A 24,589-nucleotide genomic window follows, 5' to 3' on the forward strand; every position below is an offset into this window, starting at 1 on the left:
ATAAATTAAGCATTTCTCTCAAGATACTGAAAACATAATAGTGATATAATTAATTACAGTCATATTCTTGTTAAAATCGTGCAGAAAAATTATACCTTTTTCGATTAGCATGAAATATAAGTGTCAAATCCCTAATAAAACCCTGATCAATAAGACAATAATAATTGTGTTGTTAAAAGCAGACATCGAAAGGTGTTCATGGCAACATATTTTAAAGGTTAGAAACCCTTTTAAAATAAACGGATTTCATCTTCACACTGTGTCATCTAAATCATTCGTCTGTTTGTGTATACAATTATAATCAGACGATAAATTGCAGCTATTGAATGGATTAAGTCTGCACTCCTTGACCTCATAAATCTGAGATTGTCATAGCTTTAGAAAATGCTTGTGTAACAATCAGTTGATTACACGCCATGAGCAGCTGTGTGCATGTTAACCGGAGAACACAGGAGGGGAAGGGTTGCTGGGAGTTCGGTGCTGGAACTCTGACACTTCCTGAGGCTTTCAAAGCCTTCCCCAGCAGCCTGCATTAGAGGTTAGTTACACGTTCCTGTTTGACAGAAAGATGGGCTGAAAGTTTAAATGCACAGATGAGGGGCCCCACAGGAAAGTGACCATTTCATAAGATTTCCTGAATGGATCTGTTCGCATAAGGCTTCCTCACAGCCCTATGCTGTGAAGGGGGGAGGAGGTAAATGCTTCCTGGTATAGCCCAGTGTTTCAGGGAAAAAAAAAAAAATCCTCACTACGACCTGCTCCCCACCCCCAAAATATTTTTTTTCTTAAGTGCTCTGTTTTGACCATGTATGCAGAGACCTTTCAACATAAATTTTGCTAACACTGGGCAAAAAGGATAAAAAAAAAAAAGAACCAAGGATTGTCTGGTGTTGAGGCCTGCAGAGATAATGCAGCAGTTGAGAGCACCAGGTGCTCTTGCAGAGGACCTGGGTTCGATTCTCAACACCACATGGCAGCTCACAACCAGCTATAACTCCAGCTCAGGGACATCCAATGTCCTTTTCTGGACTCTAAAGCACCTGTACACGGTACACTGACATAAACTCAGGCTCAAACTCATATACATAAAAATTAATAATAATAATAAAATTTTCAAAATGATTGCCTGATGTGGCACGTTACTGAAAATTTTAAAACTATGAAAACAACTGTCTCACCACTAATGAAAAGAAATTGCTTAAAGTCTCAATGCAGGAGTAATTTTGGAGATGGGATACATAGCATTCGGCTACTTCATCTTTAATACAAGAAGCATTACATCCATTTTAGATCTTCCTCAAAGAGAATTGGTTTTAACTCAAATTTATCTATTTGTATATAGCTTCTACCTTCAAAAATTTATACAGAATATGACCCAATTTTGAAAATCTCATATCAAAATGGTATTAATCAAAGATCCAAAGAGAATTAGATTATTAATAATGAAATATTTTCATTTACTTTAATTCTCAGATGAAGGGAAGAGGGTGCATACTTGAGGCGTTAGTTAGGAATTTATAGCCTGCTCATAAAAGTAGCATTTTTCTCGCTTTGCATAAAATGTTCCAGCATGGAATAGCTAAATAATCCAAGGTTACAATGAAAAGGAAATGTCAAGGGGTGTCTAAAATGAGAATCCTCAGTTTCCCTGTTCCAGAAGAACAATTGTCTTTTTATAGCCCCTACTTATTAATAGCTAGTGAGCAAATTTCCATGAAAATAAACACCATCTACAGGCATTCTGGCATGGGGAAAATAAAGGCTGTGATCTGTGAGGCATGCTGAACTACGCTCAAACAGTCTCATAACAGATTAGACCCAACATACTATCCCCTGGCTTGAAAACCCACTGGTGTCAGATACGGTGTCTAAGAAGTAAACACCCACATTCCACAAGAAATGGGATTATTTTTGGCCTGCACGAGTTTTCATCCAGAGAACTGACTAGAAATAACAAAAATGTCTGTTTATGACTAATTATCATATTCGCAAAGATGGCACCTCCTTTTGGTGATGAGATTGGCAGGTCAGGCGGGCTGGAATACCTCATGTGTTTTACTATGAAGAGCTAGCTCTGAGCTTGCAGCTAGCGTCGGAGAGTCAACCTTTGGCCCGGAACATCTACGAAGAGAATCTCACTTTGTATTGAAATCAGTCAATAACAATGAGAATTTCCAGTCAGAAAGCAAGGGGACGAAGCATGTTCGCTAAAGTAAGCCATAGAAAGTAGTGCTGTCATCAGGACCCCAGATCTTTAAAGAGCACCAGGCATGTCTTAAACATTAGGGAATCCGGCCTCCAGACTGTACGTTTCTAGCTCTGACCTCCCAAAGTAGGATTTCAGAGTCTTGGCAAAAAAAAAAAAAGTCTCCTCAGCAGGCTGACATACCAGGCCTCATTGTTATGTGTATAAAGGTAGAAGTGTATGTGCTTGTGTGTGTGTGGGGGGGGGGTGTTCCCGTTCTTGGGAGCTTTCCGCCATGTTTTTCTGAGCCAGCCTCTCTTCCTGGCCCTGGGGTTGCTGGTAGTAACTACAGGATCCTTCTGTCTCTGCCTTGCCACAACTGAGATTACAAACACACCACCTGGCCTGACTTTTTTTTTTTTTTTTTAACCTGGGTTCTGGTTGGGGAAGGAGTTGGACTTGGGTCCTCATTTTCTGTGGGCAAATACTTTCCAACAATCCATTGTAGTACTTCAAAAATGAAAATTATAATCCAAAATTTTAGTCTGTAAAGGACTCATTAGCCAGTATGATGAGTACTGTATTTTCAAAAGGCTTTGTTGTTGTTGTTATGTCACCGTCATCTTCATCATTATTATTTGAGACAAGGTCTCCCTTTTTAGCTTCCAACTTGGAGTCCTCTTGTCATACCCTTCCAAATGCTGGGATTCTAAGAGTGAGCCACTAGTTGTGTGTCTGATTCCTTGACTTGTTTAGTTAAGTGATAAAGCATAATTACTGTAGCTATTGAATTTTTTTCATTTACATGAAAAATGCAATCATAGTTTATTATTTAAGTCGTGGGACTGTTGTTTTAATGGTTAGCAAACCCAGAGAACTGCTAGAATTCTCACGCAGACAGCAAGCTTATCATGTGTTGAATGGGAAGAAAGGAACTCACATAAAACACACCTCATTAGATCACTTTTTTGCTTCTTTGGAACTTATGGACACAGACATTCAGGGAATTAACTCCATTCATTAACTTTAGTAAATATGCCAAATATAAATGATGATATTTTGGCATATTTACCTTAAACCTCGGCTTAATCTTTAGTTCAAGTGAGTTCATGAAAAATGCGCTGTGTTACCTCCTGATCCCTATCAGGAATCAGAATTTGAAAGTGTGCATTTTGACGTTCACAAAACACTCAGAGATGCTTTTCTTCTCCCTGAAACATGCTTCCTACCCCCTAATTCTGCTCCTCTACTGACTTATGACACATCTGTCTAACTTTTAATATTTCTTCAGAGCTCTATTATCTTTCCTCTCAGGATAGTCCACTGACTTCTACAGTCGGGTTAGGAGTCCATAGGGCATGCCTGGGAACAGCCTTTGAAAAGGTGGCTGTTCACTCGAGTTATTCCCATGTGTGACTGTGACTATATGTACAATGATGTTCCCATAACATTATAAAGGGCTGAAGAATCCCTGTCACCTAATAATATTCTAGCCATTGTGATAGCATAGCACACCACATTAGTTACCTGAACGCTGGTGCAACAAAAACCTAATGTACTGTCAGTTACACACAAGGATAGCACATGGATCTATATACCATACGGAACGCTTGGTAATAATGATCAACAGTCATGCTATTGACTTATGTATTTACTATGCATACTGTGATTATTTTAGAGTACATACCTTTTACCTATAAAAATGTTTACTGTAAAAACGTGCGCCATATGCTAGCAGCAGCCTCATACATCTGGTGTTTACTGAACCTCTTGATTGCATCAATTTTTTTTTTTTCTTGTGCTTGATTTCATCGTGTTGTGTTCATCACAGATCCTGGAGCAAAGCAATAGATTACATGTTATACATGTACTGGGTGACCTAGGGTACAGGAAGCTACAGCATCTGAATTTGTCCTATATGCGCTTTGAGGTGTTTGCAAGATGACAAAACTGCGTTTCTGAGACTATGTTCTCTCTGTATTAAGTGTGGCTGTTTAGCAAGCACACTTCTTGCCTAATTGCTCTTATACCCCACAAGGGCAGGCACCATAGATGGTTTTATCATTCATTCTCAGTGTCTAGCACAGGCCCAATTGTAATCAGGTGATCCATGGCCACACATTGAATCAAAGGATGATGAATAGCATGTAGACTACCCAGAGACATTGTACAGCTGGAAGGAAAAAAGTTCAAAGTCAAGTTTACGAAGCTTCTCTTCTTATCTAGTAACCACATTTAAGTGCGTGTTTCTGTCAGCCGTGCATAGAATGGTTTTCGTGGTTGCCTCTCCAAAAGTAAGGCGCAGCATGCCTTCCAGCACTGCTGTATTTCAAAGTGCCCATGTGCTGCAGGCTCTGTACTGTCCCTAAAGTGTCTGACCTTTTTTAGGTTCTGCTCTGTGTTCAGGTTATATGCACTTCGCAGTATGTTTTAAAATACATCTTCTTGCGATGCTAGTGCTATTTCTAGATGCTTGCCGAAAGGTCTACTTGGCCTGTTTGCTCCTGGTAAAGATTTGCTTAGATGTTCTTCAGAATTCTTAACACTTGAGATTTTCCACTGCTACCCACTTTGGGAAAGAGGCATCTTGGTCAGAGAGATAGTTTATGAGCGTGTCTGTGGTTCAGTGTCTCTGTCAAATTTATCATGCCCTGGAACTGAACAGGTCTCTTCAGAGTTCTATTTGCTCTGCTCCACCAAGGATCAAGGACACAATGGTGGAAATGAAAAACGATCTATTTATATAAAAAACCATCTGAGATGAGGCTTTGCTTTTTCCTTTCTCCACACACATCTTTGCCGTTTTTTTCCTTCTTCTTTTGCTCATTCTTTTAATAGCAAACATAAAAATGGTACACTGAGCTACTTCTGGAATTGAAAGCAAGGACATACAAATTGTTGACTCAATCGGACACATAATTTAAAATATACACTGACTCTGTGATGTCGGTGTTTAGAAAAAGATGACTTGAACTTTGAAAAACCAAAAAAAGAAACAGAGAACAAACAAACAAGACCAAGAACTGCCCACAGGGTCAGCAAAGCCCATAGAGAGGAAAGCAAAGAGGGGAAGCAGAGAGAAGGCATGGCCTATCACCCACAGGGAATGAAATAGAGTGGAGACTATTTTTGGCTGAGGTGGACCCTGCTGGGACTATTTAGGACACTGATTCTCAAATGATGTGCTGGCCTTTAGAAACCAAATATTTTCAAATGATCTAATTTACACTGAAAAAGATTTCATACATAGACTATCCCCCTGAAGATAACTCTCCACAATCTGCTGCTTAAAACCCCTCTGTCTGAACTGGCCTATGTCACTTAACATCTATATTGCAACATGAAAATATATTTCATTCTAGTTAAAACTGAAAAATATGTATTTTAGGATGTGAACCTTCTACCAACAAAAGTATGGAATCTACTAATTCGCAAAATTGCTGCTGAAAAAATTATAAATGCTTTTTGAAGTTTTCATAAACACTTGTATATTTTATATATGAGGGTTTCTAATAAAAACACAGACGGCTGTTGTATTCCTCGTTGTCTTAGGTCTACCGGTAGAAGAAAGTACTCTTAATGAGTTTCCATGTAAGTTCTTAGATGAATTGTCTCCAAAGAGAAAATTAGACAACTCATTACTGTATCTCATTTTTCAAATCTGAATATGGGATACTGAACGTACAGGATGGAAATTTTCTAATTTGTCAACCTATACACTTTTACTTATTTTTTTTAATTTTGACTAGACATTCTGAAGGACTTTCTGTCTTCAAACAATATATTTGAGCTGTCATTTCATGTTCATCAGTGATTCTTGACATCTACTCTAGAAGATGAAGATAGTTATGTAACCCTATCTTCCCTAGACCCTCCCTGTGTTTATTTCCCAATTTAATCTCCTCACTACCACTCTGTTACAATTTGAATGTTTTGTGCTTTCCTACAAGGGATAATTTAGTGCATTATTTCTTGTTTACATAGAAAGGAGCAGGCAACAGCCAAATGAGAAGATATGGAGACTATGACTGTGGTACAGAGTGTAAATCCTCTATTGTGACTTCATTCAACACTTGAGTGAACTAGGGCTTTCCCATTAATGTATCTGAAATGGATTGTGAGTCTTTTATTAAAGTATTTTCAGGTGTGAATCTCTGTTAAAAGGGGGTTTGGATTATAAAAATAATTGTTTAAAGGAAGGTGATTCCACAGCTCTTGAGTTAAGAGTATAGGTCTAGGTCTTGGTTATGCCTTAGGCGGAGTGAGTCTTGGAGAGCTGATAAAAATGAAAACCCACAGTAACGAAGAGTGGACTCTCACACTGTACAAGTATGCTGCTACACTAGCCTGGAGGGATGTCATGCTTGCAAAGTGGAGAAGAGAGCAAGTGTTATTCTTGATCAACGATGTCTTAGAATTCAAGAGTCACTGAGAGGTGGTGTGTGAGTGCAAAAGTGTCATGGGTTTCCCCTGAAGAATCATGGAAGAGAATAAAGGGAAGAAAACAAATTAGGCAGAAAATGAGCTGGGCGATAGAAGATGGGTATCCAGAGAATTTGCATGAAGAATTTCATAGTGAGCTTAGGGCAAAAACTGAAAGGAAGATCCAGCCTCAAGGGTCCTCAAAGGGCTATGTCAAGGCCCATCTTTGCATGAGCTCATTCATGCCCCTTTCTGGCTCTTAGCTCACTGGAGGTCAGTTTTCCCTTTTCTGTTGCCTCAGTCACTATTCATTGTCTTACTGGGAGACTGTGATAACCCTTTACATTAAGCTATCTATAAATATATGGCATCTGTTCTAGTAGCTGGAAATTAATGCCCGGTTTTTCTTTATTTCCATAATACTTGGCCTAGAGTCTTCAGCTGAGCACGCATAGCCCATGGTAGAATTTAAAAATATGTATGCACTTGATTTAAGGTGCATTCACCCTTTTTCTCATTTTTCGTTGCTTCAATCCTTGTCTCCTTCTTTCCCTCTTTCTACACCCATCTTATGCATTTTGCTTTATTTCTCTTCTCTTCTAAAAAGACAAGCCTGTCTATGCATGCACTGATAAACCAAGATGAAGTTCCCACAGAATTATCATGAACAACAAGCCTAAAAAGGGAAGCAATACCAGAAGTAATGAAAAAAGAAGAGATAGTCAATATCTTTTAAATTCTTCTGAAGAAGAGAGTTATAATTTCTCTGGGGTGAGAGGATAAGAAAGTATCAGCATCCTCTGTTAACTGATCTTAAATTGAAATTATTTTGGTGATCGCTGGCTGAACTTGTAAGTAAAGGACTGTTTACATTCCTGCCATTCCTCTCCAGAAAGAATACATTCAAAACCAAGAATCAAATTACCATAGACATATTTCAGATAGCAGTGAACATTAGATTACAGGCTAAGGGATCAGCAGTCCATAAAACAACTGTCTGAATTCAAACACTTCATCAGAATGGATGAAGGTTTTATAGATCCGATTGGCAGTTTTGAGCACCGTGAACCTTGTATGGCTTTAGCTAAAGGGACTCCCAGCAATCTTAAAAAGACTACAGAACTTAATACATTTGAAATATCATAGTTGTTTTAAAGAAAATGATGCTGGCTACTTGCTAAGCCACAATCTGGTTTTTCCTGGAAAGTTGAACAAGGTTCAGGTTATTTCCATCATAGATCACAAACTTGACATTATGCCCTAAGATTGGGAACCCCTTAGAAAACAAAGCTCATATTAACCATGCTCATCACCCACAGACTGACTTCCTGGAAGGCCAACTTTTTTAATTCAACTGTGAAATTTGTCAGCCAACTTAGAAATTCTGCTTATCCCTTTATCCCAACTTAGAAATTCTGCTTATCCCTTTATCGCCTTGAAGACAAGCTCTCTGGGAATGTAAATTACAGTGAGAACTTGACTTGTGATATGGATGCCAGTCACCCAGTAGGTCTTTGAGAGGCTGATATCTACCACCATCTCTCTCTAAATTCTATGGATGTGATCTCCCTAGTTGTTACTTCTGTACGACTTCTTACATATATCCTATTCCCAGTGTTTCTTAACATTGTTATAGTTACATGGCCGATTTCATTCATGAAAACCATTGAAGAAGTTATTTCTTGACCTCCACAGCTGATCCATTCTTATCGATAGAATAGTCTGAAGACTAGAAATCAAATTTCCATAAGCCTGTTGAAAATATCAGTGAGCCAGAAATTACCACTAAAACAGGACTTAAAAATAGAGGTTGGCATAAGTCACAGAAAGGGTAACAAAGGCTCAGAGATATTAAGTGACTTAACTCTTAACTAAAGATCCTACAGACTGCGGCCTATGAACCCTTCACATCAGAAAACACATCTAAGATTTTTTTTTTTTTTTACAGTCCCAACAACAGTACTTCATTAACCAAGAGGCGCTTGGAACAGATTTGTTGATGATAATAGAAGAGCTATAGAGATATGTATTAACAAAACTGATATGTTTAAATATTTATAGCATCTTCACTTTACTAAGTATTTCACAAGTTTCTCATTCAATATTGAGTTCCTCTTGATGCATTTAAAACACAACATGCTTTATAAAAACTGGGCTTTGCAGAAATATTTTAAGGTTGCATGTATGTTTTCAAAGGTTTAAGAAAGCAAATGATTTTCTTCTTTTCAGAGGTCAGAGGTCTGAGAGAGAGGTTATTGTTCTCAATAGCAAGTTTTGGTGAAAGAGAAATTCACACACAGTTGTGCTAGCCACTTTCCATACCTCATCCCAATTTCTCAAGGTCCCTTTAGTTACATCAGTGTCCCTCACACTCAGACTCTCCAAAGAGTTGTTCTAGAGTCTCTGGCCTGACAATGATTTCAAATGCCTGCTCAATGACTGCACTTGTATTATAATATACCAACATGCACAGTGTCCAAAGTGTTGTGGGGACACTTTGGTGGAGGGGCACTCACAAACCAGATCTGCTGGCCAGAGGTATGAATGCCCAGCTTCCTCACCTCCAGTAGATACAAATGAGGTGAACTTAAAATGCCAGCTTCCACTCTATGACTAGGCTGAGGCTAGGACTCTGTCCTAGGTCAAATCCTGGCTTCTAAATCTGCATTTGTCTGTTTTCCTCTCCATAGTCCGGTTTTGCCTAGGAGCATAATCTCAACCATCACTTATCTTGAATGCTTGTCATAAGCTGATTTGCTGGGGGGAAAAAAAACCTCACTTTTAAGCAAGGTCATTCACAGGTAATTAGAGTTTGAAATCCAGAATCCATTCTTGGAAATACAGTTCTGCCCCAAACAGTAAGCCAAGACATGTCAGGGTAAGGTATGATATTAGGTTGGGAGACTACAAGGACAGCAGCATCACCCAGTCACAGGATGATTAATTACAGAAAAGACACTTAGTGTGGTTATTAGCCCCTTTTTCTTTAGTGTGTGTGTGGGGGTGTGGTGTGTGTGTGTATGTGTGTGTGTGGTGTGTAGTGTGTGGTGTGTGTTTAGAGACTAGAGGTCAGTTTAGGGTGGCTTCTTCAGTTGGTCTATACTGTTTTTTGTTTGTTTGTTTGTTTGAGGCAGCATCTCTTATATGTATGTGGTACTTAATAATTTTGCTTGGATGGATGGCCAAGAGGTCCCTATAATTCTGTTGTCTCTACCTCCCTGGCTGTAGAATTACAAATATGCGAGTAGGTCCTAAGGATTGCACTCAGATCCCATTGTGCTCAACAAGGGTGTCACAGAGCTGTATCGCCAGCCTCCGGACCATATCCCTTATTGCTTCTGACATTGCTGTTGTGGGCGGAATGCAAGCAAGAACCACTGGCCTTTTGCCCTTGAGATTCCTTCTCTCTATTCTCACATCTGTAAGAAAGAAAATTCTGGATGGATGGCCTCTTTCTTCATGTGGCCTCTTTCAAGAGAAATTACATGAGAGCCAACATGGGACTGGTAAGATCAGAAGCAAGCTTGTCTATTTAGTGGAGAGAACATTGGTGTCTCAAGATAATCAAATTCAGGAGTGATTGGTTGGGCAGCCAAACCAGAAGCCATGACAAACCACCACTGCACTTGGGTTCAATGACAAATGAAGATGCCCTAGAGCATACATAATTGTGCATGTTTACTTATTAGTTGTATTTGTTTTATAGATGAAGGAAACTTCTTGGTTTTAAAAAATATACGTTTATGTTATTGCACGAAATACACTACTTTAATGGAAGGCTGTTAAATATTTTCTGTCTAATGAAACCCATATCTTTTACAAAGTGTAAAGCTATCATTTGTTGATATATGGTTTTAGTGTCAATAGAAGGCATAACGACCTATTTAACTTAAAAATATTTAATATTTCTTTGAATAGAAATACTGTGCCAAATACTATTCTAAATACTCTTTGGAAATGAGTATTCACTGACTGAAAGACGAAGAGTGAAGTCTGGGGGGTTGATATCAGTTGAAGGATTCCAAGCGTGACAAACACATGAAGCCTGATGGTGGTTGAAGCATAGGTGACTTTACAACTGTGTCTTCTTCCTTGTCACACACAGAATCCCTTCATTGGCATGTAAACTGCTAGATTTCACATTTTGATGGACATCCAGAACTCTATAATCTTATCTTTTCTAACAGTCAATACTCTAGAGCAGGGGTCACCAAAGAGCAGCCAAATCTGGCCCACCACCTGCTTGTATAAGGTTTGTTTGCCAAGAATGGTTTAACTTATTTAAATGCAGACTATAAAACTGACTATTAATATGTCCGTGAGAAGAGCTGTTCAGACTACTGAGGACACCAGCTCTTGGGTGCCAACCCTAAAATATTTAGTGTCTGGCACTCGGTAGATTGCTGACCTGTGTGTAAGTGTAAAGCCAAGTAAAGATTCTGTATTGAAAGTGTTCTATTACACAAGAAACCAGCATTTAAGTGAATGTGTCACTATATTTTTCACCAAGAAATATCAACCATAATGGAAAATAGTTATGTTTCAGATTTTTAAAAAATGCTGGAAGCAAAGTAACTATAATCAGAGGATGATAAAAGCAAAGACTTCAATGTGCCCTTTCCCTCTTCCCATCTCTATTGTATAAATGCATAAGCAGGAGTCACATCACCCACTGTAAGGCAAGAAAACACACACACGTGATTCCTTAGGTGTGTGTGACACCTGTAACTTCTCAAAGCACTCTCCTGGTACAGTTTAATGTCTCCCGGCTGTGTCACAGCAGTAACTCAGGTCTTTTATTGTTTAGGGCTATGAAACTCAATTGTGTATGCTCTTTTTATCTTTCATGGTGACAGTTACTCTACTCCTCGGCCAAGAGATTTAGTTGAAACTTAAGAACTTCTTGGATGCGCTACTTGCTTGAAGCTTTTTCTGGCTGCGGTCAGCACCGGAGGCTCAAAGGTACCGAGACAATCATAAAGTTCTGCTTGTTTAGTAAGTCGAGGATGTGATTTTAGGAGATAATCCTTACATATTCTTGGGAAAAAAAATAATCTTTTCAACATCTGCTATATGTAGTGTGTATAAATGTCCTCCTGAGTCACTCAGTGCCTGCCAGAAAGCATCATTTCTAACACAGGTCTTCTGCTTAACAGGATGTTCATCTCTAGGTTAAAAACCTGTACTCCAGGTAGAGGACTAACCTGCCATACCCAAAGCATAGCACTCTCTAATGATGTGTTTATGACAGTTGCTATTAATCACACATTGACCTGGGATAAAGAGCTGAACGCATGCTCATCTAACTTGAATTCATTTAAGTCCAGTGTTAGGGTGGACTCCTTGGTCAACTGATGATTCATACTGAGAAAAATGTTACATACTTGGTTCTCAACTTTAGGAAGGCCACGGGGTAGTTTCATATAGAAAGAATATAGAGAGAATCAAGTTTTAGTTGGTGGTTCGAGTGCTATGTGTTCATGGAATGGCCATATATCAAGAATCTGTGATCTCAGGCCAGCATTACCATTTGAAGGAAGCAAAGAGATGTCATCCAATGGATGAGTTGTTTGTCTTACACCATTTTCAGATGCGGAGAAAGTTATAAAGGACAGAGATTTGTGTAGATCACAGTGCTAGAACTCAGAAATTCAGTGCTGTTTCCTAACTTAGAAAAGAAGCAGAAGGATGAACACGGCATACAGAAGAGAGAAAACAGGGCACACAACCTCTTTTGATAACACCCGACTTTTATAGTAGCTAACCTAGTCCTGTGAGAGTTGCATTAATCCGTCTTCATAATCTACTCACCCCTGAACGGCCCCGTGCCTGAATGCTGCCATAATGGGAATCATATTGAAATATGATGTTGTCTCTTTAAGAAGGGTTGACTCACAGGCTATGGCAAATACACAAACGCTGGTTCGCTGTCTGTTTTTATTTTACATTAAAACTGTATAAATTGTTATCTGAGTCTTAGCGAAAACCAGTGCTCAATGCTGCCCCTTGCCTCACCGAGCCTAAACCATTTGTCTCCTAGAACTTCACAGCAAAGCTGAGCTGTACTGTCCGCCTTACAATTGCTTGTGACAGTGTTCCATGGGATGATGTAGAGTACCCGGTGGAAAAAAATAATTGTTCTACACAAAACTAAGTTTAAGCAATGCAAAGTTAAACACGGTGAAATATGCTGTGTCTTTGCTATTTACCATCAAACTGCTTGTACCCCACGTGTGTGTCAGCATCCTAATACACGTTGAGAATTTCCGAGAAGAAATGTAAAATGCATCATAATTTCTGGCTGTGTGACATCTGTTTGGTGTCTACTAAACAAACAGTCTCATGGAAGAGTGTTTTACAGAGTGCAGGGAGAGGATGATTACAGGAACAACAGCAGTTAGCGTTAGCAAGCATGTACTACATAGTGGTTCTGTAGCCAGCATGTGGCCTGACTCAGTGATTCTGAGTGCTTATGACTTAGTTATTCTTATATTACTGCTTATGGAAGATTTTTCTGCCATAGCCTGATGGCAATGCAAGGGTTCCTTCCCCAAAACTGTATAAAGATTCATCTTATAGACTTAATGTTTTGAGTTCTTATTCTACATTCATAGAGTAACTCTTTGAGTGCAGAGATGCTCATTTTATATTTTTCAAAGAAGCGCTTGAAATTTGCCTGGTCTGCACAGCTGGTAGGAGATACAGTTAGAGGGAGCTTGGGTTCCTCATAAGATTAAAAGACAAAATGTGTTGCATATCCACCTACCTGTGTCGCTAATTCTACATTAACTTTGGATAGCTTTGTTTGCACGCTTACCATATTTGTCATATGTTAGAAATTTTAACTGTATACATGTGTGGGGTTCTGAAATATAATTTGATGCATGTATGCAGTAGATAATGGCCAAGCAAGGGTGATTGGTGTTTCCATCCCTTGACATTGCACATGTCTGTGTTTTGAACTTTTGAATATTTATTTTATAGTTCTTCGTAGTTTCTTGCAAGTGGTAGACATCCTGCTGTGAAGTAGAATGTTAGCATTTATTCCGCTTGTAACTTTTTTTGTTAACTCCTACCCATCTGCCCTCTACCTTACTCTTCCTGTCCCCTCCTAGCCTCTAACAACCACAATTCTACTTTCAAATTCTATGAAATCAACATTTTTAGCATCTATACAGGGAAAATGCAGAATTTATTTATTTTGTATCTGGCTTATTTCATTTAACATAATGTATTCCAGTTTCCTCTACTTTGCCACAAATAATAGCATCCCATTACTCCTTATATCTAAAGAGCATCCATATTTTCTATAAGTTGATAGATACTTCAGTTGATCATAGCTTGACTAATGTATTACTAGACTAGAGGAAAACTACTTCTTTTTAATATTGACTTTACACACACACATACAGAGACTCCCAGGAGCAAAAGTAGCTAGAACCTTTTGCAGTTCTTTATTGAGTTTTCTAAGGAATTGCCAACCTGTTTTCCATGGTTAATATATTATTCAACTAACTTGATAAACTATATATTCTCATCATATCTCACTGTAGTTTAAATTTGTCAGGAAATAAAATCGTGATTTGAAAAGCAGAGATTCTAGGTAGTGGCTGTGAGAGATTTGTATCCTTACAGTAGTTATTCAAATGCCAATCTGAGCAGGAGCCATCATACAAACACATAAAGTTATTTGATGGCTCAGAGGCAAATATATAGAGAGAAGGGGGTTAGACTACAGTATGGAGATGAGGTTGTCTTCAGTTTCCAGTACCACCGGCAGATAAAGGTGTAATAGTTGGCATCAGGATATTAAAATAATACAATAAACACCAAAACTGCACAGCTCCCCTATGAGATGTTAGATGATGGGATTAAAATGATGACTACTCCATTATAGTAGCAACGTACACATTCTGCTGAGTCTACCTGCTTGTAACTGCAGTCTCTGATGAAATGCTAAAACTTGAGAGGATTTGCATTATTTAAAGAAAAACGCTTTAGTGTTTCTATTGTATTACACTGCTTCGAATTTAGATCCTTTGGGCCCTGCACAATTGGATCACAAAGTGTTACGTGTTTCAACTCTGCATGCACATTGCCTTGATACAAATATTGAAATCAGAAAGAACTCATCTTGGTTCTCCCCCTCTACCAGGTACATGTTATCATCCCAAAATTCTAAGGGGGCATTCTCTAAAACCATACATATATATATATAGTAATATTTAAATTTATTAGAATCAATTCAAAATATAATAATTTTAATAATATTAGATAAAATTGCTAAGTCAGATATACACTAGGGTGTAAAAAGCTTCTACAGATTAGATTCTTAGGAGATACTAAATAAAATAATGGCATGAAGAAGAATGGCCAGTCATGAGCAGTAAGGGGTGGGGGGAGGACAGGGAGACATAGAAATGAGAGAATACTTTCCTAATGTCCCGAAATTTAAAAAAAAAAAAATCAGGTTCTAGAAGAGACAGAACGAGATGTTTTCTTTTCTAGGGTGGGGCCAAGCATGGGTCTCTGTGTCTAGAATAAGCAAATTGGACATCTTGTAATGCAGAACACTTATTTCTACGGCCTCTGTATAGAATGATCATCACAGCGAGCCTTGCCAGTGAAATTCTGTTTCTTTGTCTGTCAGGAGAAAAGAAAGAAATCCATGATACGGCTTGGATTTTGTTGTTATATTATTGTTTTAACGACCGGCAACAGTGGGTGACATCTGCGTGGTTGATGCAGAAGAGGGGATCAGAACACCGTTAGGAATCTTTTTTTCCCCTTTAGATAGCATCTCACTATGTACTTCAGTTGGTCTCTAAGTTGCTAAGTTGCTCAGCCTGGCTTTTACCTCTTGACAAACCTCCTGCCTCAGCCTTTTAGGGGCTGTGCCAACAGGCATGAGTTGACTTGTGCCTAGGAACATATTGACTTCAAATGATGATACTTAAAGAATGGTGGCTACTGGCCACTCTCTGTAGAAAATCCATTTACATCCATATAGTCTATAATGTTACCAAACACTGAAATGAGGACCCTTGTTTTGTGCAGGTTATAGAAAGATGGGAATGACATCTTTGTGTGTGACTTACTTTCTCTGGGTGATAATTAATTCATAATGTTGTAGTTAACTAAATGATGACAAACATACAGTCCATATTTTAGGGCTTAGTCCAGTAACGGTATAAAATTTTCAATGATTGCACATTGTTGATATGGATAAGACAATGAGCCAGCAGTAACAAGGTGGGTATAATGGGCATAGAGAGGTATGATTTTAATTCTGTGTTTAAAACAGTCAACTACAAAACACAGAACACAAACTTCCTCTGCTTACAGGTTTGGAATCAATCAGCCTATGACCTAGCAGTGAGAGGAGCTCAACTTGAATGTCATGTTCTGTTCCAAGCAGAGAGAATGGTTTTCCTTCAGTGTGCTAGAAAAATGTGGTAGAATAATTGTTTACCTTGGGTAAGATATTTTGAAAATATTCTGTCAGGAGAGGTAACTAAAATGTTGAAATGTTTATCATTCAGTCCCTGTAACAATGGCAAAGGGTAACCAGAAAAAGAAGCAATGGATTTTCCCAGTGAGCACCAAGTACCGATAAGGAAGGGGCAGGCTATGTGTACTGATATTGAACATTTTCTCAGAACTTTAGCTATGAAAAAATAAGGTTGGCTGGGTATATGAATTAATTCTGTTTGCCTAGCATGAATGGAGCCATGGGTTCAATCCTCATAACTACGATAAACTACAAAAAGCAAGGTCTCCTGTGGAAGGAGTGGAATGGGCAACAGTTTATATAGAAAAGAAAAAGCACTTTATGTCTGCTTATAGATGCCTATGATGAAAACTTAGAGAGAAACTAAGATAGGAGTTTGCTTGCTGATAATAAAGCCTAGAAGGAACACGAGGGCAGGCAGGGGAGCTGATTTTCCTTCATCCCTGGCTTGACTTAGTTCCTAGTAGCTAACTCTAAGACCATCAGTTACATGTGAACAGCTCATGTAGCAGACAATAATAAAGGCATATCAGGGGAGGAAGCTGTGTCCCACTGCAACATTCTGCAGAGAGCCAAGCACACCCAGCAGTGGGGAGGATGACATGAGGCGAGGTGGCAGATACTCAGCTCCCCCATCTTGTCCGGATGCAGGAACAATCTCAGCATCTGTAGCAATGCTTTCTGACTCTTGAACCAAGCCAGGTAGTTGGTTAAAAAAATAAATTAAAAAAAAAATGAAATTTATAAAGTCAAACAAAATAACCACTTGTCATACAGGTACAAGCAACACTGTCATGTAGAAAGGACTGAACCGGCTTTTGCTGCCTTCTTACAAGCAGAAGCCGTGTAAGTTATTAGGAGATAGCAACTATCAGTTAAAGTCAGAAGAACTTTCTGGTAATTAAATCTGCAATCCTGTGAGGCCTTGATAATGATCTATTATTGGCTTCCGCCAGCAAATTGCACTCACTCAAGGATCTGTTTTAAACAAACATTTATTGGGTCTTAAGTACAAGGTAATAAACAGGGTAGTTAATCTCCAAAAGTGGCCGCCAGAAGATGAAGTAGCTTGTTATGCAGCAATAAAAAAAAAAAACTAAACAGCCCTTTTACACGATTTTTTCATTTGGTTCTCTCACTATAACCTTCTTATAAGTGGTTAGTATACAGTAAGATACTAAGGTTTGAAGTGGGTGGCCATTCATCCCTTTCTCTACTAGTAGCCAATGAAGCAATTCCAGGGGAGCTGGTAAGGAATGCAGAGGACCAGGTCCCATAGAGTTGTATAATCACAATCTGCATTTTGACAATGTTTTTTGTGTGCTTAGGAAAAGTCTGGGAAGTGAGTTTTATGGCGATCAGTGCGTTACTCAGTGTTTGGTTACTATGACAAACACCCAAGATAAGCAACTTATTTGGAAATGACCTAGTTTCCTTTCTGGTGCTGTAATAAAATGATCCAACTGAAAACAACTGAGGTGAGGACAGGATTTATTTTTCTTACACTTCCAGGTCACACTCTGTCACTGAGATTAGGCAAGGCAGGAGCTCAAAGCAGAAATTATGGAGGAAAGAAATGCTAATTGATGGTCCAGTCATTTGCTCTTACTGTCATGTGTCAGCTTTCTTATACAGCCCAGGAGCACCTGCCAAGGAAATGGTGCCCCCCACCCCCATGGGCTGGACCTTTATGTATCAATTAACAAAATAATCTCCCTGAGACACGCCCATAAGCCAGTCTGGTCAAGGCAATTGTCCTTCAGTTGAGTTCCCTTCTCAGGTGACTTTAAACTGTGTCAACCTGACAGTTAAAACTAACTGGGACAGAAAACGAGGTGGACCTGGACTCATAGTTTTGAAAGCTTCCGTCCATGATTTCCGGACTTGCGGTTTACGGTGAAGCATGCAGAAGATAAAACTGTGGGATTGCTGCCAGGGACAACCAGCAACCCGTGGTCCTTACTAGATCTTACTTCTTAAAGGTACTGTGACTCCCAGGACTGCCGTACTTAGGAACAAGTCTTCAACAGATGACCTTTTAGAAGAAAGTTAAGAACTAAACTCTAAATTTTGATTCTACAACTGAGAAGAATGATTTGTTTTATCCATAGTGGGAGGGAGGGGATGGCCCATGTTTAACCAATATTTAATCTTATCTGGATTGAATATTTCAATTCGTAAAGCAATAATAATCATTTGTTGATTTCAGCATCTTTTGTGATAGTATGTGCAATTCACAATGTATTGGTGTGATGGGAGAAGGTGGTTTAGAACTGAGAGGTCTCACTTCCTCAAATTTGAGCATATTGTCCAGCACTGTATAGACACAGTGCCCTGATGTCCTAGGTGACCTATTAGACTAAAGTCTTGACATTGTCTTCAGCTCATTTTCAGATATACTCGGGTTGGTGAGGCACTCTGCTGAGAACTGAAACAATGGCACCTGAAAACATGAATAATACATCACACTAACAATGCTTTAGGAGCCATTATGGTGCAGAATATTGTATCAATCCATAATTTGAAGATGAGACTAAATGGATCTTTCATCTGAAAGAACTTCTGTGATGTGTCAATTTATACCTGATGTTAATAAGAATATACTATCGCCAGAAATCCACATTAAAATATTTTATATAAGACATACTTGCATTAATAGATATCTGTCATTTGTTACTAAATACAGCTGTTCAAAGAACCTCTTAAGTGCTTTAGAAATTTGTTTTTAAGACCTTGACATTGGATTGAACAAAGAGTATTAGGGAACCAATCTTTCATGGTGAAAATGGACAGAATGGATGAAATACTGTAAGTTGCTTACTTCATTTTTGCCAGGTCAAATTGAAGTTCCCATCAACATTTGACACCCCTTACATGGCCACATAATGGATGAGTGAGAGCCTAAATATGGACATTAAATATTTCATTTTCACTAGACATTATTACCGTTTACTGTGGTTCAACTTTGGAGACTTTCACATTTCTTTTCTGCACATTCTGGTCTTTCATTGTGAACCTTTCCTGTAAGAGGGGAGTAAAATAAGGTGGTTCAGTCAATTATGAATCATCCTCGATTATAAATTCATGGATCATTAGCCATGAATTCAACAAGTACACAGTGATGTGTTTGCTCTGAAATTGCATCAGAGTGTGAAGTAGTACTTTAGGAAGATTAAATTAATGAAACGAATTGAGTAACTGTTCCATATCAGTGAAATATGGCCCCCTCACCTAAGGGTAAATAAATAAATTCACTGTTTACATTGTTCCCCTTTGACTTCATTGCCTCCATCATCTTCTTGCTGACACTAACTGTTCCTCCATTTGATGGAATCAATATTTTAAATATGAATCAAAATGCAAAGTAGGGGGGCTTGCACTAACATAAGTTTGCAGTAATTTTTTTCTAATGGCTTCCAGTCATTTTTCTTCATCTGAAAGCCTTCTGAAAGGCTTTTGACTTGTTCAGAAGGAACCAGGGTACTTCTTTATATGAAAGTTGCATTCGGATTTCAAATATGTGCTCCCAGTGTATAAACAAAAGAAGCTGAGAACCAGGAGAAAAAAAAACTTCAATCTTTATAGTCATTATTGTTACTACTGATGTTAATTTTGTAGGATGAACATGGAACATTGTTTCTAGGCTGCTTTGGTATTACAATTACCAGAACTTTTTTTTTTTTAACTTGAAAGTGTTTTCATCATTTGATCTCTGCCATGCTTGTATCTTCTCTCATGAAAAGGGATCTCTTGGTCAGAACATTGCTCCATGTTGGGCCAGTCTTAGCAAATGAACTTATTAAGAAATGGGGTTAAAGTTGCTGAAGCATAAACCAGGTTAGGATGAGCATAATTAAGCAACTGTATTCACTCGTTGTTTCCACATGTGGTAATGTGTTTCCAAAATGTGCACAGAGAATGTAATTGTTTGGTCTACTCAACAAAGTTAAACGTTCTGAAATAATTCCAGAATTAAAACCCACTGGAACCTGACCTGCTGCTTAGAGAAATGGGTCAAAATTTCTTTAGCAAAAGTGAAATTAGTGTCTGCCACTTTTGCATTTCTTAGCCACGCATTCAGTTCCTAACAGGACTCAGTGCTTCTGCTGGGGAGCATTGTGACCTCCTCCTAGAAAATGTGTGGTCTGTATGTGGAGGTAGGGGCTAGGCAAGCAGAATGTGGTGCTAACCAGGCATGCAGGGAACCCTAGATGTCTGACCCAGGACCACATGCAAACAGGTATGGTGGTGCATGTCCACAATTCCAGCTCTCAGAGGATGGAGGAGGAGAATCAAGAGGAGTTCCACACTAGCCTGAGCTACACATTGAGGTTGGGAGCAAGCCCGGACGACAATGAACCCGTTTTGGAATATAAGTTTTGAAAAAAAAAAAAAAAAAACAACAACTTAGAATAACAAAGTTAATTAGTTATTCAACAAATTTGAATATCTCCAAGAAAAATAATATACCTTCTCTCTACAGGCCAGACTGGAGAATTTGTGCATTCTTCTTTGACCGTTTAGTTCCTTCCTGTCTTCAGTCATCTGTCCCAACATTTGCCTTATCTTCTCTCTTTTTCCCTTCAGTTGGCAGCCATGCCACCTTTAAATGCATTCCAGTTTTGTCATTCAGCAGACAAACTCCTTGCTCTGCATCCCCCTGCAGCCCCTCCCGAGCCCTTCCCCTCCATCACTGACATGCTCTGCCATTACTTCCAGGCCACACAATGTCACCATCTTCATGCTTTTCTTTGCACTCTCCCAGCTGATGTCCCACATCCTTCATCCCTCCGCATCTGAGCAGAACCACCAGATGACAACTTTAGGATCATAATGCGAATTACTTATGTTCTCACCATTTCCCATTCTCATTAAATCATTGTCAGAGCAGTGGATTCATGGGGTACCATTTCCTGTTCTCATTACAATTTTTGTCACAAGAATGAGGTATCAGAATTTCAGTGCTTAGAATAGCCTTTGAAAAATCATAGTTAATGCAGCTGCTTTGACCTAGTTTTTTTTTTCCTCCCTTCTGCTTTGGACAGAGCTCTGCCCTTCTCTATCCTCTCTGCCTGATTATGGCTTTTGCCAGTTAGCAGATGGCAATTTAAGAATCATGGTTTTGGTAAAGGTCAAGATATCACACAACAGCATTGCTTACTTTACCTTTCTCTTTTCTTTACTTTACCTTTGCTCTTTCTGGTAGCAAAGTTAATTGTTAACCACCTGCTTTCCAGCAAGTAAGGCAAGCTCTAAGTGGTTCTTTCTTAGGTAAATGGTGTATTTATCACTTACATTTTCATTTTAGTGTTCTCCAACTCTTAAAGCACAAAACCCACAACTTGTCCTTGAACTAAAGCAAAGAAATCATTGTTCACACTTGGTGTTCTTTTCTTTTTATAAACGATTCCAAATTTATGTTACTTTGCGGGGGGGGGGGGAGTGCATATTGTCACTATTCAAATAATTTGAATAAATTACTTTATTTCCCCTCCCTGCTTATCCTAGCTTCCTTTATGGGATTTGTTTTACAATTGATGGCTTTGTTCTGCCAAGACAGTTACATGTTCTGTTTGGGTTCAGGTGCAAGTCTTAAAAACACCAAGTAATGATTTGTTAACTAAACGCTCCTGAAGCTGTCTGTCAGCGGTCCTTGTCACAAAATAGCAGCTTCCCCTGCCTGCAGTCATGTCAGGGTGCTGTAATTAGAAGCAAACTTCCTCAGACACTACAGAGAGAGGGGCATCTCAAAAACCCTGCAAAACCATTCGCCTTCCCCTTCTGATAACAGACTGTATTGCCTGTGTCTGTTTTGCTATTGCTCACCAGGAATGAGACATGTTCGAGAAACTGATGATCATTCCATTGGTAATAGATCTAGGACCAGGTCTGTGGGAATTGTTTTAATGCTTAAAATGTGTAATACTGCTCACAGTGCCTCCAAATTCAGCACGCTGGCTTTAGTGGTCAGCATTGTTTTTTAAAACTTATTCCCAGAGCCTGGCTGCCTCTTCTGTAACATTTTATTTTTGTCTTCTGATTTGTATTTATTTTATATTCCCTTTCAAATAATATAAGTGTGTGTAATGTATATGTATATATAATTGAAAGAAATCTCTCTCTCTCTCTAGAGAGAGAAGGTCTCTGTAGCTGAGGCTGCCCCTGAAATTGCTATGTAGCCAGTAGCCAAAGAGGACCTTACAATCCTGATTTTCCTTGCCTCTACTTCCCAAGTCTCATTTTTGTCTCCTTGGTCTTCACCAGCACCCTCTTGTTATGTTTATATTAGAGCCAAAGACATTATAGTTAGGGGACCCAGGATTTAAGCCTAACCAGTCAGCGGCTACTTACTTTTATGAAGCTTCTCATCTTTCTTCAGTAGATGAAAATGTAGAGAGGAAAATGTAGAAATGTACACGCCCTTTGAGTTTCACTCATCCATCAGGCCATTATTATGCTTTTATTTTGTCAAAATCAAGCACGTGAATCGTGGTGCTGACTCCGCCCCTCATTCTTTGTGTAATCACAGCAGATCCAAAGTTCTCATCCTCTAGAGTTTGTCACTTTAGTACCCCAGACGCTTTGTTGGTATAAGACAAAGTGGTCAAGAATGAAGAACAGAGTCTGAATTCTCCTTAATTTCATGATATGAACATTAAGTTCTATGGACCAGTAATGTATTTTATAAAGAAAACTGATCTCGTAAGAATGTTCTCAACGTACATGCAGAAATGAAGATGCAAAATTGCGCATGGCTTTCTGTTCCTGTGGGCATTTGTATAAACTGTAGGAACAAAACTCACACACAGGGGTCCCTGTCTGAAAAATTCTACCACTGCTTTTCTCTGAAAGCATGGAAATGATTGGGCTCCATTTTATTTCTTTCTGTATGTTTTTTGTTTGTTTGTTTGGTTGGTTGATTGTTTTTTTCGTTTTTGTTTTTTGTTTTTTTTTTTTTAACATTACTCACCATGACAAGACTTAGCTTTATTAGGGACAAAAAGATTGCCAAATATATATATATATATATATATATATATATATATATATATATCTTTGCAAGGTCCTTTACTTCATTGCAGAATAAAACTGTGAAAGACACAGCTCTCTGCCTCCCTACCACTGTGTACTTCTAAGCCTGTTTTGTTTTACTATTGACTAGAATTTAGTATCGACTAGGCCATTCTAGACTGGCTTTCCAATAGATATAAAGAGGGATAGCTCATGAATCCCCTTCCTTTTCCTCAAATAAAAAAATTTTCCTACTTTTACTTCTCCACCTCCACCTTAGGCTCATGGGTGAGTTGTCTCCTCTTTTCCATTCATCACATTTTTTCTGAGCCAAGTCTGTCCACAAGTGTCCCTTTGTATCCCTAGCATCCATTCTTTGAAGCATCCCAGATAAGTGGGGGTAACATGAGTTATGCTTCAAAGTCTTTCACTGGAGGCGTACTCTAGCCTTCTATTTGAATAAATGAGTTCATAAGGAAAAATGCAGTGTTAATTTCAATTCGGAAGCAATTATGCAAGATTTAACCAATGCCTTTTAAATTAAAGATTTCCGTGCTTATTCTGGCTAAAATAAAACTACGATTTTCATTTTTCAAAACTAAATACAGCCCGAGAGAGGACGGCAGTAATATTTGCAAGTGGCTATATTAGAAGCATATTTCTACTTTTGGAAATCAATATAATGTTAGAACACCCTAAATTTCCACTGGCATTCAAATAAGCTGCCTGAAATTACTAATATTATGGTAAGGGGATCTTTCTGCCGAAAGCTTGTGCCCATAAGATTCTAAATTCGGTGAAGGGTGGTTTGGCAGGGCAGAGCTGTTGCTTAAAACACAGTAACGAGGAAAGGAAACCAGGAGAAAGATGCCACCATTAAAATTTCCATCTAGTCCATATGCTCACACTATTAAAATGGACTCAATATTTTCATCTGTTTTCCACACACAAACCTTGTGACTAACCAACCACCTCAGCTCAGTTGAAATGACTCGAAGCCTAACACTGAAATCGAATGCATGTCATTTCCCTTTCAAATCTAGCCTCACAACTTTATCTTGAAAGCTGTTTAAGTCTTTCATAGCTTTTACATCTGATTTGAGAATCTGACATACAATTCAAATCTCAGGACTTGAAAGTTTCAGCTAGTGGAAAAGATCGGAAGTCCTTGGAAATTCTTTCAAAAGTTCATTCTCTTTTATGTCCAAAGAGGAGGCTGACATCTGAGGAAAGAAATTAAAATAACAATAAGCCCATTTCTCTCCTTTGGGCTCCAGGTGGGGCAAAGATGTTCCCAGAGTCCCCTCAACTGGAGGTGTCTTTCAGGAAGACACCGGATTTCTCTCCTATCTGAGGGAAGGTTATAAAGAATGCAGCAGGAAAAGCAGATCAACGAAACGATTCTGTAAAAATTAGAAACTCTAAAATCGGGATAAGGGCCCGGGCTGCCAAGCTATAAG

The 24,589-nt window shown here is 38.7% G+C and overlaps 1 long non-coding RNA gene across 1 annotated transcript; it reads right to left on the bottom strand.

Annotated features, from left to right (window-relative positions):
* Positions 1-1,505: 1,505 nt before the first annotated feature.
* On the bottom strand, positions 1,506-22,806 carry LOC132654092 (uncharacterized). Its single transcript, XR_009591776.1, has 4 exons — positions 22,470-22,806; positions 19,065-19,139; positions 3,873-4,019; positions 1,506-2,121 (listed from the first exon to the last, which is right to left on the bottom strand). It is a non-coding gene; the product is annotated as an uncharacterized LOC132654092 (long non-coding RNA).
* Positions 22,807-24,589: the final 1,783 nt, after the last annotated feature.

Source organism: Meriones unguiculatus, chromosome 5 (genome assembly GCF_030254825.1).
Source record: "Meriones unguiculatus strain TT.TT164.6M chromosome 5, Bangor_MerUng_6.1, whole genome shotgun sequence".
Lineage (NCBI taxonomy): Eukaryota > Metazoa > Chordata > Mammalia > Rodentia > Muridae > Meriones > Meriones unguiculatus.